General features: G+C 41.9%; 1 long non-coding RNA gene across 1 annotated transcript; it reads left to right on the top strand.

Moving 5' to 3' along the window:
• The first annotated feature begins 4,393 nt into the window (after positions 1–4,393).
• LOC122906813 lies at positions 4,394–14,358 on the top strand. Its single transcript, XR_006384624.1, has 3 exons — positions 4,394–4,609; positions 8,124–8,259; positions 14,072–14,358. It is a non-coding gene; the product is annotated as an uncharacterized LOC122906813 (long non-coding RNA).
• Positions 14,359–15,227: the final 869 nt, after the last annotated feature.

The raw sequence follows: 15,227 nt of genomic DNA, 5'->3' as shown, positions 1-15,227 counted from the left end.
ATAAATAAACCTTTTTAAAAAAGTAATAAAGATTTAGAACACACAGTGCTCCATGCAATCTGTGTCTTTGTATTAAGTTTTAAAATTGGGAAGTGAGAGTCTTTCAGCTTTGTTCTTCTTTTCAAGATTGTTTTGATTATTCTGAGTCCCTTGCATTTCCATATGAGCTATAGAATTAGCTTGTCCATTTTTGTAAAAAGAGAAACTGGAATTTTGATAGGGATTGTGTTGAATCTGTAGATCAATTTGAGGAATATTGTCCTCTTAAGTCTTACAATACATGAACACAAGAGTCCATTTAAGACTTCTTTAACATTTTTCAATGTTGTATAGTTTTTTATGTACAACTCTGCACATAATTTGTTAAATATATTACTAAGTATGCCTTCCCTTTTGGTGTCATTGTGAATAGAATTGCTTTGTTATTATTTTGGATTGTTCATTGCAAGTATGTAGAATTGAAAATTATTTTTATATAATGACCTTGTATCCTACAACCTTGCTGAATAAGTTTATTAGCTCTGTTTTGTTACAGATTTTTTGAGATGTTCTACATAGAAGAGCATTAGATAATAGAGATCGTTATACTTTTCTTACCCATCTGGATGCCTTTCTTTTTATTGCTTTATTTCCTTGGCTAAAGACTCCAATACAATGTTGACCAGAAGTGGCAAGAGCAGAGACATCTCTATCTTGCTTCTGATGTCAGAGGAAAACTTTCTGATTTTCACCCTTAAGTGTGGTGTTTATTGTTGGCCTTTATCAGGTTGAGGAATTTCCTTTTTATTCCTGGTTTATGGAATATTTTTATTATGGAAGGGCATTGGATTTTGTCAAATGCTTTTTCTGCCTCTATTGGAAAAATCCTGTGGTTTTGTCCTTCATTCTATCAATATGGTGTATTATGTTGATTGGTTGTCATATGTTGGACCAACCTTGAATTCCTGGGGTAAATCCCACTTGGTCCTGGTATATAATCCCTTAGATATGTTGCTAAATTTGGTTTGTTGGTGCTTTGTTAAGGATTTTTACATCTGTGTCATAGGGAATATTGATATAGTATCACTTTTAATGGCTGCATGGTGTTTAATTACATGGATAAACCATAATGTAACCAATTAGACTTTCAATTCTTTCCTTTGTTGTCATTGTTACAATCGAGGATCAGTTTATAACTCCTGCACATACAGTTTTGCATTCATCCATGATTATTGTCATAGGATACGTTCCTACAAATGGAATAACTGAACCAGAGGTGCAGAGATGTTTGTCTCATTTTGTCATTGGCATCTTTGTTTTATTTATAGGATTTTCGTTATTCGCGGAGGCTTTTTATTTTCAAAGTCAAATCTGTCTTTTTTTATGTATTCTGCCTTTGTGTGTGGGCTCAGAGAGGCCTTGCTCACCTTGTTCAGATATACAATCTCCTCTCTTTCCTTCTAGTTCTTTTTTTTAAAGATTGATTTATTTATTCGACACAGAGAGAGAGGGAGAACACAAGCAGGGGGAGTTGGAGGACAAGAAGGCTTCCCATTGAGCAGGGAGCGCAATGCGGGGCTTGATCCCAGAATCTGGAGATCATGACCTGAGCTAAAGGCAGACGCTTAATGACTGAACCACCTCTTTCCTTCTAGTTCTGATAATGCTTCTTCTTTTTTTTTTTTTCTCCACTTAAATTTTTATTCTATCAGAAATCATTTGGATACATAGTATGAGGTAAAAGTCTTTTTTCTCTCTCTCTCTAAATGTTTAGCCAATTTTCCCAATGCCATTTTTAAAAACAATCCATTTTTTTAATCCTCAGATTAGTAATGCTATCTTTATCTTAATTCTTATTTTGGGATTTGTCGTGATCCATTTACGATGTTTCTATTCCTGAACCACAACACTGCAATTATTTTACTTCTCTGGTCTCTTTTAATATTTGGCAGTACAAGTCTCTTTTCATATTTTTTTCAACAATTTTCTTCTACAGAGAAGAATAAATTATTCTATATCTTCTATAGGGAAGAATTACTCTACCAGGTACATTTTAGGATAGTTTTATAAGGCATCATTTTCATAACTCTTAATCGTGTTAGAATTTTTATTGGAATTATAATACATTTATATAACTATTTTGTGCAGAATCAATATCATGGTATGTTGGTATGTTTTTTTCATTCAGTCCTCTATTCTGTTACTCAGTAAAATGTTATCGATTTGGGGGTGGGGGGTGTGATTGCAATTTTCTTACCAGATTTATTCATAGATATTCTATACATATTTTCACTCATAAGCAGAACTTGTTTAGCATACAATAACTTATTTAGATGTATTGTGTTATTATACAATTTAGTAATTTTTTATTAATTTTTAGAAAATCTAGAGAATACAGTGTGAATTTAAAAAAGAAATGACACACAATAGCCACCCTGAACACTTTGTGTATGTCCTTCTGGTAATAGATTTATGGTCTGATTGGTAAGATGCAATCACATGAAAGCCTTATGCCAGAGGTGTCTGGGTGGCTCAGTGGGTTAAGCCTCTTCCTTTGGCTCAGGTCATGATCCCAGGGTCCTGGGATCGAGCCCCACATTGGGCTCTCTGCTCAGTGGGGAGCCTGTCCCCACCATCTCTCTGCCTACTTGTGATCTCTGTCTGTCAAATAAATAAATAAAATCTTAAAAAAGAAAGAAAGAAAGAAAGAAAGAAAGAAAGACAGACAGGCAGGCTTAAGCCAGCGCACTAGCCTGTATTTTTTTTTTGCCAGTCCAGCATTTTTTTTTTGCTTTTGGGAACTGCTCTTCTTACAACTAGTGGGGCTGTCAGTCACCCAGGTCCCTCTCCCTTACCATGGGGCTGGAGAGGGTCTCACTCTGAGGTTCTTCTCTGAGGAGTGCCTGTCTTCTGAGGTCTTGAATGCCCTAGACTTCTAATCATGCAGTGCTGCCGGAAAAGGCTTTCCCATCCCAAGGGCACCATGTTTGAATGCATTGAACTTGGGGAAACAGAGCTGAAAGGTGATGAAAACAGGTTCCTGATGACTTTGGAACCTCCCGGTCTCCTGGCTGAAAGCCAGCTCAAATGCATCCTTAGACTATCCAGTTAGTCAAGCCAATAAATTTGTTCTTTTGCTTAAGCTAGTGGTGGGGTTAGGGTGGGGGAGAGATGACACCCAGGTGAGTTAGGTCCCCTTATTCCCCTGCCCCTGCCCCGCCCTGGGAAGATGGATATTCTCCAGTGAGAGCAGGTCCCATGCATTGTCCCCTGCTTTCTTCAAGAGGGAAGGCCACCAAAGGCAGAGGCGTTTGCCCGGGTGGCATGGGGCCACGTTTGTAAGAACAGTGCCCACAGGGGAAGGCCAGCTCTTAACTGCATGGCCACAGCCCCTTACTGTGATCTGTTGTTAGAAAGGCAAAGTCTGGGGCGCTTGGGTGGCTCAGTGGGTTGAAGCCTCTGCCTTCGGCTCGGGTCATGATCCCAGGGTCCTGGGATTGAGCCCTGCGTCGGGCTCTCTGCTCCGTGGCGAGTCTGCTTCCTCCTCTCTCTGCCAGCCTCTCTGCCTCCTTGTGATCTCTGTCTGTCAAATAAACAAACAAAATCTTAAAAAAAAAAAAGGCAAAGTCTGCATATGAGGTGGGACTCAGTGTCTGCAGACTCATGCTGTCTCCTAAGTAAAGGCTCCGTGCCGTGTAAGAGCTACTTGGCTAAATCTCACCCTTATTATCCAGTATAATCGCAATAAACCTCCACCTCGTGGCAGTGACTAAGCTCAGCCCCGATGACTACAGTTCTTGCTGAGGGCAGATAGGACCCATGTTGCTTGTTTACCTTCACGAATTCCTTCCCTGTTTTTACAGGCAGGGCTCATCGTCACTGGGGCGTGCAGACCATCCAAAGTAGCAGGACACGTGGACCTCAGGTTTTGGGAGGGTGTGCGTAATTCTGGAATTCTCTGAATTCAAAACTAGGTATGAAAATATTTAGAATGAAAAAAAGGGAATTTCAGCCAACAACCAGAGGCTTGGAGGTTTAGGTGCTTCATCTCTGAGAACGTTTTCACTCAGCTCACAAGAACTGCCTGCTTTGAAAGGTTTCCTGAGCTAGCCTGACTTCCCCATCCCACCTAGAACATGCTACAGCCCACAGGTTATGGCAAGTGAGGGGCCCTGAGGCAAACACACCTTTGAAGACAGACTAGCTTTTTATTTTTCTTTTCTTTTTTTTTCCCTTCTGTTTGATATCTCAGGTTTGAAAGAGCAACATGCTAGTCAGCCCATGTTTTTAAATCCTTGTGTTTTAGAGAGGTACAAATTAAGTATTCAGGAACCGGTAGGAGAGAAGTGATTTTGCTGTGTGTGTGTGTGTGTGTGTGTGTGTGTGTGTGTGTGAGAGAGGGAGGGAGGGGGAGAGGGAGAGGGAGCAGGGAGGGGTGGGGTGGGGGGAGGCTGTCAGAAGCCTTGGAGCCCGCCTGCCTCCTGAGTGAAGCTTTGCTCAGATGCTCACTGCCTGGGCCCCTTGAGTGTGGTTTTCCTCCCCGGCCAGCACCAAACCCCAGAATAGTGCGGCTGACTTGCTGATTGAGGTCAGCAGCTCCCCGGAGGCACGAGAAGCCAGAGCCTTTGCAGTAAGTACATAGTTGGTTATTATTTAAGATGGGGATGGAAAATCTTAGAAGTATCCTCTCTCTGGGGGAAGAGGTTCTTCTGCTTTAGGTATAATGTCTAATATACTGAGTGAACCCTGATATGACTAAGGCCTGATTAACACATTTTTGTGTATGTGATTCATGGACTAGATCATTGAATGCTACATTCATGCTTTTGGGGGGCTAAAAATGAATTTGAAACTCGTCTTCTTGATATCTTGAAAAAATAGTCTTTTTTTCCCTGCCTGTTACTTTTTCCATCTTGCACAGTAAGGATCATTAATGCTGACTTTAATATATAGAGTCTGGGAGAAAAGAAATCCTCCCTGTGGGTACTAATTACTAGTGCTATGGAGATCTGTTTTCACAACCAAAGTGAATAGGGCTGCTTCTGTGCATTCTTTTCAGCAAGTGTGGGACAGAGAACCACCCACTTGTCTGGTTCTTAGGCCCCCAGAAAGTTCTAGAGCCCTCTGCCCTTGAAGGTGAGCACTGTGGAGTGCGTCCTCCCATCTTGCAGAGGGCCTGATAATGTCCCAGAGCTTAATATCTGGGCCAAACATTGTGCTCATGAGGCCTAGATGGCAGAACTTCAAAGATGTGACAAAGATAGAGGCTTTTCTAGGAAGTTACTTATTATACGGTTTCTGTTTAGACAGTATTTTGCACTAACCCTCCCCTAGCCCCCAGCCCCGTCCTCACCCCAGCCAAAGGCACAGGCTACTTTGAAATGTCTCTTCACCATTCTGTTTTTCTGGAAATGAAGTTTTTTGGGTTTTTTTGGATTTGTTTTTGTTTTTTCCTTTTTCCTCTGTCTTATTAGGATAAAATATTTAGCTCAGTAATGAAGGAAGTTGATGTTTTAAGTTTACTCAAACAATGTGATTTTCCTCACCTTGTTAGACTGCAAAAGGAAAAAAAAGACACACACATTCCCTGTTTCTGCTACAGGACTCACTAATATGGCTCCATTTTGAGGAGTAGGGAATTTGGGTAAATTGGAAGGGGAGGTGAACCATGAGAGACTATGGACTCTGAAAAACAGTCTGAGGGGTGTGAAGTGGCGGGGGGGTGGGAGGTTGGGGTACCAGGTGGTGAGTATTATAGAGGGCACGGCTTGCATGGAGCACTGGGTGTGGTGAAAAAATAATGAATACTGTTTTTCTGAAAATAAATAAATTGGAAAAAAATATATAAAAACAAAAACAAAAACAAACGATGAGCCTAAAGCCATACAGTAAAGATGGCAGAGACTGAAAGTTGAAATGCTCTGTTATTTCCAATAAACAACCATCAGACCAAAATAAATAAATAAATAAATAAATAAAATAAAATGGCCAATTTTATGTTAGGTATAGTTTACCACAATAAAAAAATTTCTAAAAGAACAATGAGGGGAAAAGGAAAAAAGCAGACTAGCATTTTCAAGGGAACCAGGGCTTTACCCAAATTACAACCCACCCCTCATTTTCCTTTTCTTTTTTGTTGAGGCCAAACATACTTACAACAAAGTATGTGGAGCTGGTTAATCTCGGTCTTAACTGTACAGCTCACTGAATTTTTTTTACATGTGTTTATATCTGTATAACCACCACCAAGGCAAGTATAGAATATTCCAGGGGCGCCTGGGAGTCTCAGTCGGTTGAGACTGAGACTTGATTTCAGCTCAGGTCAGGATCTCAAGGTCATGAGGTCAAGCCCCTCATCAGGCTCTGGGCTCATTGGGGACTCTGCTTGAGATCCTCTCTCTCTCCCTCTCCCCCTTCCCCTTCTTCTGATCTTGCCCCCCAAATAAATAAATAAATCTAAAAAAGAAAAGAAAAGAAAGAAAAAGAAAAGACAGAAAAAGAACATTCTGCACCCCTGGAGGGTTCCTTCTAGTCAGTAACTCCTCCAGAGGTAAACAGTATTTTGACTTCTATCACCGTCATTTGGTTTTACCCAAATATGGTTATACTCTTTTGTGTCTAGTTTCTTTGACTTAGCATGCCTGTGGGATCCATGCATTTATTAGTGTATCAGTATTTCTCCTCCTCCTCCTTCTTCTTCTTTTACTGTGTAATTTCCATTGTATGCTAAATCATTATTTAATTTGCCCCTTCTGTTGACTGTCATTTGGGTTGTTCTGTTGGGGCTGTTGTAAATCAAGCTGCTGTGAATGTCCCTTTGATGAACTTACATACTCATTTCTCTTGAATACAGAATTAGGAGTGGGCTGGCTGAATCACAGGGTGCAGATATTCCATTTAGTAGATCCTGACAGTTTTACAAAGCATCTTACCAGTTCATACTTCTGCCAGCAGAGAGTTCCAGGTGCTTCCCAACCTCACCAACACTTGGTTTCATTTTGTTTTGTTTTGTTTTCTCCTTCAAGCCATTCTGGGGTGTGTGGAGTAATACCCCAAAATCTAAACAATGCAAAAGTGGAAATTTGTGTTTGTGTGCAAATATATAAACACCCAATCGTCAGTAAATGACCCTGAAGTTAGTGCCGCAGTGCGGGGCCGGACTTTGGTCTGTCAGCCCGAGTGGTGGGCAGTCTCCATGGACTTGAGGGCATTTTCATGCCTTTTCTTCAGATGTCAGATCAATTCAGAATGGTTCCAGGCATCTGCCTGGCTCCAGCCTTTTAGTACTAGTCCTCTTCAGAAATACTCTTCCCAGAAGACTTACCATGATTGCAAAAATGTATTTGCAGTGTTTCTCATGAACCGTGAATGTCATTTACCTGGGCCAGAACTGTGAGCTCGTTGAGGGGCTCCCAACTCTTAGTCTTTAATTCCTTTCAACAAGCATTTGTTACGCTGCTTCCAGGACAGGAAGGAAAGCAGAAAAGGAGCAGAGAGATTCTCCTTTCTCTCTGTCCTCCATTAGCAGTGTTCTTCTGGCCTCCAGAAGGTACCTCTCGTCCCTCTGAACATGTTGTCTGTGTGAGATCTTATACAGAGTGCATGGTGTAGAGCATATGGTATCATCCCTCTCCTTCCTCCGTATACATATGTGCGTGTATATCTATCTATGTATGTATACATATATACACATATATACATGTCCAGAATTGAGAAATATATTTTTAAGCTGTTTTTTCTTGCCCTTTAATTTTTTGTGCATTACCCTCACCTTGCTTTTTGTGCATCTCACAGTTCTTTCTTCATAGGCTCCCATCTTTAAAAAAAAAAAACAAAAAAACAACCAAAACAGAAAAGCAGCTTTAAAAAAAAAACCTCATTATTTGAAATGTGACAAGATGCGTAATATTCATATGCATAATATTTATATATAATATTCTTTGAAACATAGTGGAAGATCATATTGTAAATGATAGACGCAGGTTTATTTGGTTTGCATTTTTCTGCCGCACACGGTCGTGCTCTGACAAGTGCCTTTACTGCGTCTCAACCACTGGGCAGGTGGTACTGCTTGGTGCTTTCTTGGCTTATAGCACTCCTTACTGACAGTATACGTTCTCCTCCTCTGTCCTTCTGTCTCTTAGCTCAAGAGGGCCAGTAGCGAGGACATGCTCAACAAACCGGGAAGTACCGCCGCTTCCGGGGTGGTTCGACTGAAAAAGACTTCAACAGCTGGAGCCATCTCTGAGCTTGCAGAGAGCCGCCTGCGGAGCAACCCAGGTAGGGAGGACCCAGGTGGGAAGGAGCCAGGCAGGAGGGACCCCCAGTGGGAGGGACCTAAGCAGGCCATTCATCTTGGTGATATGAAAACCCTTTCATGATTCCTGCGTCCCTCCCCTCATCAGACGTGTATTACTGGCCACGTATGTGTGAGAGAGGGGTGCCCGTTCTGAGGTTGTCGTGGTGACAGGTGCGTTGGAGGGAATGAACCCTGTAGAACTCTCGCAGACGTGGGCGTTCGACATCCTTCCTGGATCCTCTGGAAACCTGGAAAACCCTGTGAATCACTTAGGCTGTGGTGGCCACCGGAACCGCGAGCTTTCCGTTTCACTGGTTTTCTGAGAATCAGAAAGAAGGGTTTTTAGCCATTGTGTCTGAGTTCAGAGCATGGGAAGCATCGGGAATGTATTTAATTTTCTTTGGGCGCAGGTACGTAAGAGAGCTAAGATTTCCATGGTCTGGCTGTTACAGTGCACATCTCCGTGCAAAATTGTCTAAATTGGGAAAATAGCTGAAATACATCATTATTAATTTATAATGGAAGTGAATAGTAGTATACTTACAATTTTTGAATTCTGCATAAAATACCACAATGCAGATTAGCTTTCAAAGGTGTATTTTAATTTACTCAGTTTTCCAAAAAGTTGACTCTATGAAAAGTATATGTGACTTTTTTTTTTAATGTAAAGGCCTCATATTTCTATACAATGGTTGTACTATTTTAAGGACTGGTTTCATACTGAATACAGACATTTGGTTTTAAATATACAACAAATGAAAGTACAGCTTGTTTTTATCACGCCAGCCTAAACGTTAATTCCAAAAGTTAACAGGGCACCACACACAAAAAAATGACAGAATACTCTCACTCTCAAATATTGATGTAAAAATGTGGGATCGAAATATTAACAAGTAGAATTCTATAAGAAATTAAAAGAATAATAGTGTAGATTGCAACCAAGTGGATTTATGGTCTCCAAGAGTACGTTATATTTGGGCATTTAGGAATATAATCTATTTTACAACATTACTAGACCAAAGGAGAGCCATTGGTCATCTCCAGAGATGGAAGACATGTTTGGCAAAATTAGCAATCCTTCTGATTTAAAAACAAACTTTTGGTATACTATAAATGTAGGGATCCTTCTCTAGTGGGATTAAGACACATGTATCTCAAGCCACAGCCAGAACTGTCCTCAAGGGTGAAATCCTGGAAGTATTCCCATTAAAGTCAAGAATGATTCAAGATTGCCTCATTACCACCATCATCCAGATTTTCCTGCAAGTATTAAATCAAGGCAGTGAGCCAGGGGAGCTCTAGCTACAGAAGTACTGGAAATGAGGGAACAAAAGTGATGATTTTCTCCAGAGGATAACATTGTATGCTTAGAGAAATGCTTAGAATTTCCTGAAAATTGTATCATTAGAAAAAACCAGAATGTCCTTCAAATCTATTAGATACAGTAGGAGTTCAACTTGTGGTTAGTTGTAGGATATTGAATATCAATAGCTTGCTTTTTTTTTAAGATTGTATTTATTTATTTGACAGACAGAGATCACAAGTAGGCAGAGAGGCAGGCAGAGAGAGAGGAGGAAGCAGGCTCCTCGCTGAGCAGAGAGCCTGATGCGGGGCTCGATCCCAGGAGCTTGGGATCCGCGGGGCTCGATCCCAGAACCCTGGGATCATTACCTGAGCCGAAGGCAGAGGCTTTAACCCACTGAGCCACCCAGGCGCCCCTATGAATAGCTTTCTTATCAGTGACTGGTTAGAGGAGATAAGTAACACAAGAACCAATCCCATTTATAAAGGAATATAAAAGGTGAAGTACTTAGGAATGAACTTAAATATATTTTTAAAAATCTTAAAACTCTCTGGAAGGACATAAAAGCGTAAATAAGTAGAAGGATATACATGGTGCTTGAATAGGAAGGTGAAATATAATAAAGATTGAATTTCATCAATATTAATTGAATAAGTATAATATCTTAAGTATAATATCTTAAATATAATAACATTATCTTAATTACTCTATGAATTCAGTTTCATCCCAATTAAGGTATCAGTGGGAATTGACTGGGAGTGCAAACACTGGTAAAATGATTCTGAGTTTATCTAAAACAGTGGTTCTCAACTGGGGGCCTTCTGTCCTCCACCCTAACCCAAGGAGCAACTGGCAATGTCTGCAGACATTGTTGTCTAAATTAGGGGGGTGCTACTGACATCTAGTGGGTACAGGTCAGGGATTGCTGATCAACATCCTACAATGCATGGGACAGCCCTCCACAATAAAGAGTTATCCAGCCCAAAATGTTAATAGTGCCTCTGTTGATAAGCCCTGATATAGAAGACAAAATATTCTAGAATAACCAGAAAATTTCTAAAATTTCTTTGTCGAGGGACTAAGTTTAAGCATCTTGGAACTGGAGAATAGATATGCACTTCAGCAGAACAATGGAGAAAGTCCAGATTACACCTAGGGTAGTATAGAGATGGGACAGGATTGGACAAAGTGGCATATTATATCCAGCTAGATAATGCATTGGAAAATAATGACTGATTGGGTCTTTAGGAAAAAATAAAAAAACAAAGCTGGATCGTGATCTTATCCCTCTCCATCAAAATAAATTCCAGGTGGATTAAAGAATTTGATCTTAAAAAGTTCAACCATAAACATGCAAAGAAAAAACTCAGAGTCAGTTTGTAGTCTTGGCCTTAGAAGGGCCTCTCCAAGTAGAAACAAACACAGCAGCCATGTAAGAAAAGATGAAAAAAAATCACAATAAATATAAAAAACTGTTTTATAAAAAGTGGGAGTTAATTTGCAATCCATGTAACAGAAGGCATATTTACACAGAGCCTATATAAATCAATAAGAAAAAGAAAACAATGCAATAGAAAAATGGCTAGTTCACATTAAAAAATAAAGATAGGCACTAGAAAGATGCTCAGTCTCACCTAGAGCAATGTAAAGAAATGTAACAAAACAAGAATTGATGTGCTCTTTCCTCTCACTGATGAGGAAATATGAAAGGCATTTCTGGTGTTATCAAGGGTACAAGGAGCAGGACCCTACCTATAGTTGATATACAAGGGTGGTTTGATAATATCTGTCTACATTTGAAATGCATATAACCTTCCACCAAGTATCTCCTTGGCATTTAATATTACTGATTTACTTGAAAAAAGATGGCAGTAAATATGGACAGTTGAAGCATTATTATAATAGTAAAATACTGGGCACAGGTGTGTATCAGTACAGAACTGATTACATAAGTGATTTTCACCCAATGGAATAGTATGCAGCCATGAAAATGGACACAGTAGGTTTGTATGTACAAATAGGGAAAGATCAAAATACGTTATAAAGTGGGGAAAAGAACATGGTGCTTATGGTATGACCTTGTATGCTTTGATTTTTTTAAAAGTATACATTAATTTAATATTTGAAATCATAACTTTCTTTGTGGAGGGATTAAAAGTGGTTATCTTTGAGGAGTTGCCAGAATTGGGTAGGGGAAAGAGACTTCATACTAGATCTTTCTATACTGTTTGAAATTTTTTAAACATATACATACAATGCTTTAAAAATTAAAAACAGGATATGGGGGACCTGGGTAGCTCAGTGGGTTGAGCTGCTGCCTTCGGCTCAGGTCATGATCTCAGAGTCCTGGGATCGAGCCCCACATCAGGCTCTCTAAACTGTAATGGCCTATTGGGCTGCTAAGGTGCAGTTGTTATTCCTAGAGTCCCCATTCGAATGCAGTACACTCCCTACTTTACTCCAATGAAATTATGTCCTTTGAATTAATACAGTTGAATTTGAAAATTACATTTTGTCACTGGAAACTTACTTTTGAATGTAGGCAGTCCTGAGCAATTTTCTAATCAGCTTTTGGACAGCTGCCGCTCTTGGCATTTGTCCCGTGTCCCCAAATTGCTTCATTCATGGCAAATCCAGACCCATGCATTTGCCTGTGAGCCAGCCGTGGGGCTGCATGGGAATGGTGCCCGTCAGCCAGTGATTCTGGGCTGGAGGGTCTACTACCCCTGCGGGGCCTAGTAGTGCGAGGTGGTCATTCGAATATGGGATCACATTTTTTTGTTTTTACACACATGAGAAACAGGGAAACGAAAGTGCTGGTACGGTAATAGGTGTGGGTTTTTACATCTCAGTACCATGGAGACAAAGATGGGAACGATTTGGTGTATCAGAAATGGCAGCCGCATTGGATGCCAGACTTTACTGGACTTCCATCAGTTCTCTATACGTTGAGTACTAAAGAAAAAGAACTAAAGAAAGGCCAGATGAGTTTGACTTTGTAACTCCCATGCCCACCCAATGCTTCCACAACCAGCATCCTCTCCTGCTGGTTTTCTAGATCAATATTGTCAACCTGTCTGTGTTACAGCCCAGAGACACTCTTCCTTTTCTCCCTCTGGTGCTCTTTGTGTATATCTCATCTTACCCTATAGGAATAGATTTAGAGAAGGGAGTGGTTCCTTGTCTGTGGGCGGCTGCCCTCCCTGCTTACCCAGTGGACAGCTCATCCCAGGGTCCCAGGAAATATGAGCACCCACAAAACTACAAAGGAATCCAGCCACTAGGTGGCAGCCTTGTCAAAAGTCCGCTGTGCCCTTCGGCTCTGAGCCTGGGTTTCTGAGCACCCGGGTAACTACCGGACTTGAGAAAACAGCCCTCCTTTTGGTCATTCATTAATTCAGCAGATATTTCTGAGTGCTTTCTATGTGCCCAGCACTGTTCTAGGGAAAAGGACAGAGATGCCTGTGTCCATGGAGTCACATAGACAGGACGTGGAGGAGGTGATGACGTCAGCTGGGTAGAAAGGGGTGACCCATCCAAGAACAGCAAGAGGCTGCTGTGGCTGGAGCCCCATGAGCGAGGACAGCAGTGGGAGGCTGGAGCAGAAAGGCCAAGGAGGAGAAGAGTGACATGATCTGACCTCATTCCGAAGGGAGTCCATGGCTGCTTGCTGAGCGTGGACAGATGGAGTGGGAAGCAGGACCAGAGCTGGCAAGGAGGTGGCCTGCGCTGGGCCGTGGAACTGAGAGCAGCAATTAGCTTGTAGGTGCATTTTGAAGGGTAGAATCAACAGCTCTAAAAGGCCCTGATGGGTTCTTTTTTGTCATTGTTTTAACTGATTTATTGGAGAGAGAAAGCTTGAGTGGGGAGGAGCTGCAGAGGCAGAGGGAGAAGCAGACCTAGTGCTGAGCAGGGAGCCCGATGAGGGACTCCATCCCAGGATCATGACCTGAGCCGAATGAAGGCAGACGCTTAGCTGACTGAGCCACCCAGGCATCCCTGAATTTCCTTCCTTTTTTAAAGCTGAAGACTATTACGTTGTATGCATACACCGTATTTTGTGTATCCAATCATCCATCAATGGACATCTGTGTCATTTTCACCTTGTGGATACTGTGAAGAGCATTACTATGAACTTGGGTATGCAGACAGCCCTCTGAGTCCCTGCTCTTGATTCTTTGGGTTTTCTGCCCCTGAACAGGGACTGCTGATTCTCCCGGTGGTTTTGAGGTAGGTGGAGGGTCAGATTTCTGCTCACAGTATCTGTGGGGCTAGTGAGATGAAATCTGATGGGTGCCCAAGGGATGACCTTGAACACCAGTCCCTTCTGGAGAGAGCGCTTGGCCAGAGGGAGTTCCTGGAGCCACACCGATGAACGTTACAAAAACTGGCTCTACATGGGAGTGTTCATTCAGACCATTTTATACATAGCACACATGGGAAGGAAAAGAATGGTGTTATTTTAAACTGATACCAGTGTTTTCTCAAAGTTAAGGAAAGGGAACGTTCCATGCCAGCTGCACCTTGGTCAAGCTCTGTGTTAATGCTCACGGACTCTCAGACATCTCAGAGGACATTCCAGCATCAAAGCAGGCTCGCATCCAAAAAGGCATCCGTGTCCTCGCCTGCCCACGTGCCTATCCGTTCCCGGTTACCTGCATCAGACACAGCATACCTGCGGCTCCAGCCTAAGATGCTTGTTCTCTTTGATGTGGGAAGGCACTAACGCCACTAACTCAGAAGGTGGGCAGTCTTATTGCCAAGTTACATGCGAAGAAACGGGTCCATGTGGGTTTGGCGGTGTTCGCAAACTCACATCCAGTCCAGATTCTTTCCTCTGTGAAGTTGTCATTTGCCAGGGGGTGCGGCAGCTGTCTGCATACCCATGTTCACTGTAATGCTTTTCATAGTATCCACGAGGTGAAAATGACACAGAGGTCCATTGATGGATGAATGAAAAAACAGAATATGGTATATGCATACAATGTAATAGTCATCGGCATTAAAAAAGGAAGGAAATTCAGGGATAACCGTGGCTCAGTCGGGTAAGCATCTGCCTTATTTTCTTCCCCTGTTAATATTTAACGTGTTCGTTAAAATATGTTTGAACATAAATGTTCGTCTGTTAATGGAATCCCTACCAATAGCTCACATTCTTTGCACAGTGTGTGCTAACTACTGTCCTAAGTACTTGACACATATTATCTCCTTTGGTCTTTACAATAACGCTAGGACCCAGGATCATCACTGTCCTTGCTGCTTTATAGATCAGAGAGATTATGCAGACTGTGCAAGTTCATGCTTCGAAAATATTGGGACCACGACTTGCCGATGAGGAAACAGGGCCCGAGAGACTGTGGCACAGGTGGGCTTGCTGGCATGAGAGTAGAGGTAGAAGGATGTTGGAGGTCTCAGGACTGAGAGGCCAGAGGGTGGGTGGGTCGGTCCCTGGCACGGGGCGGCGGTGGGGCAGGGGGCTTCGTGAGCCGGGATGTAGAGGACTTGACAGATTGGGATGGGGGTGGTCAGTGGATGACAAGGAGAGAAAAGAGGATGCCGGGTGTCACAGCATGAACCTCAGACATGGAGGTGGTGCCTTTCACAGGGCGGAAGAGAGACCATTGCAAAGTGACAGTTGTGGGTAGC

The sequence above is a fragment of the Neovison vison genome, chromosome 5, assembly GCF_020171115.1.
Source record: "Neovison vison isolate M4711 chromosome 5, ASM_NN_V1, whole genome shotgun sequence".
Lineage (NCBI taxonomy): Eukaryota > Metazoa > Chordata > Mammalia > Carnivora > Mustelidae > Neogale > Neogale vison.
Note: the sequence above shows the minus strand (reverse complement) of the source record. Positions and strands in the feature narration are given on the sequence as shown.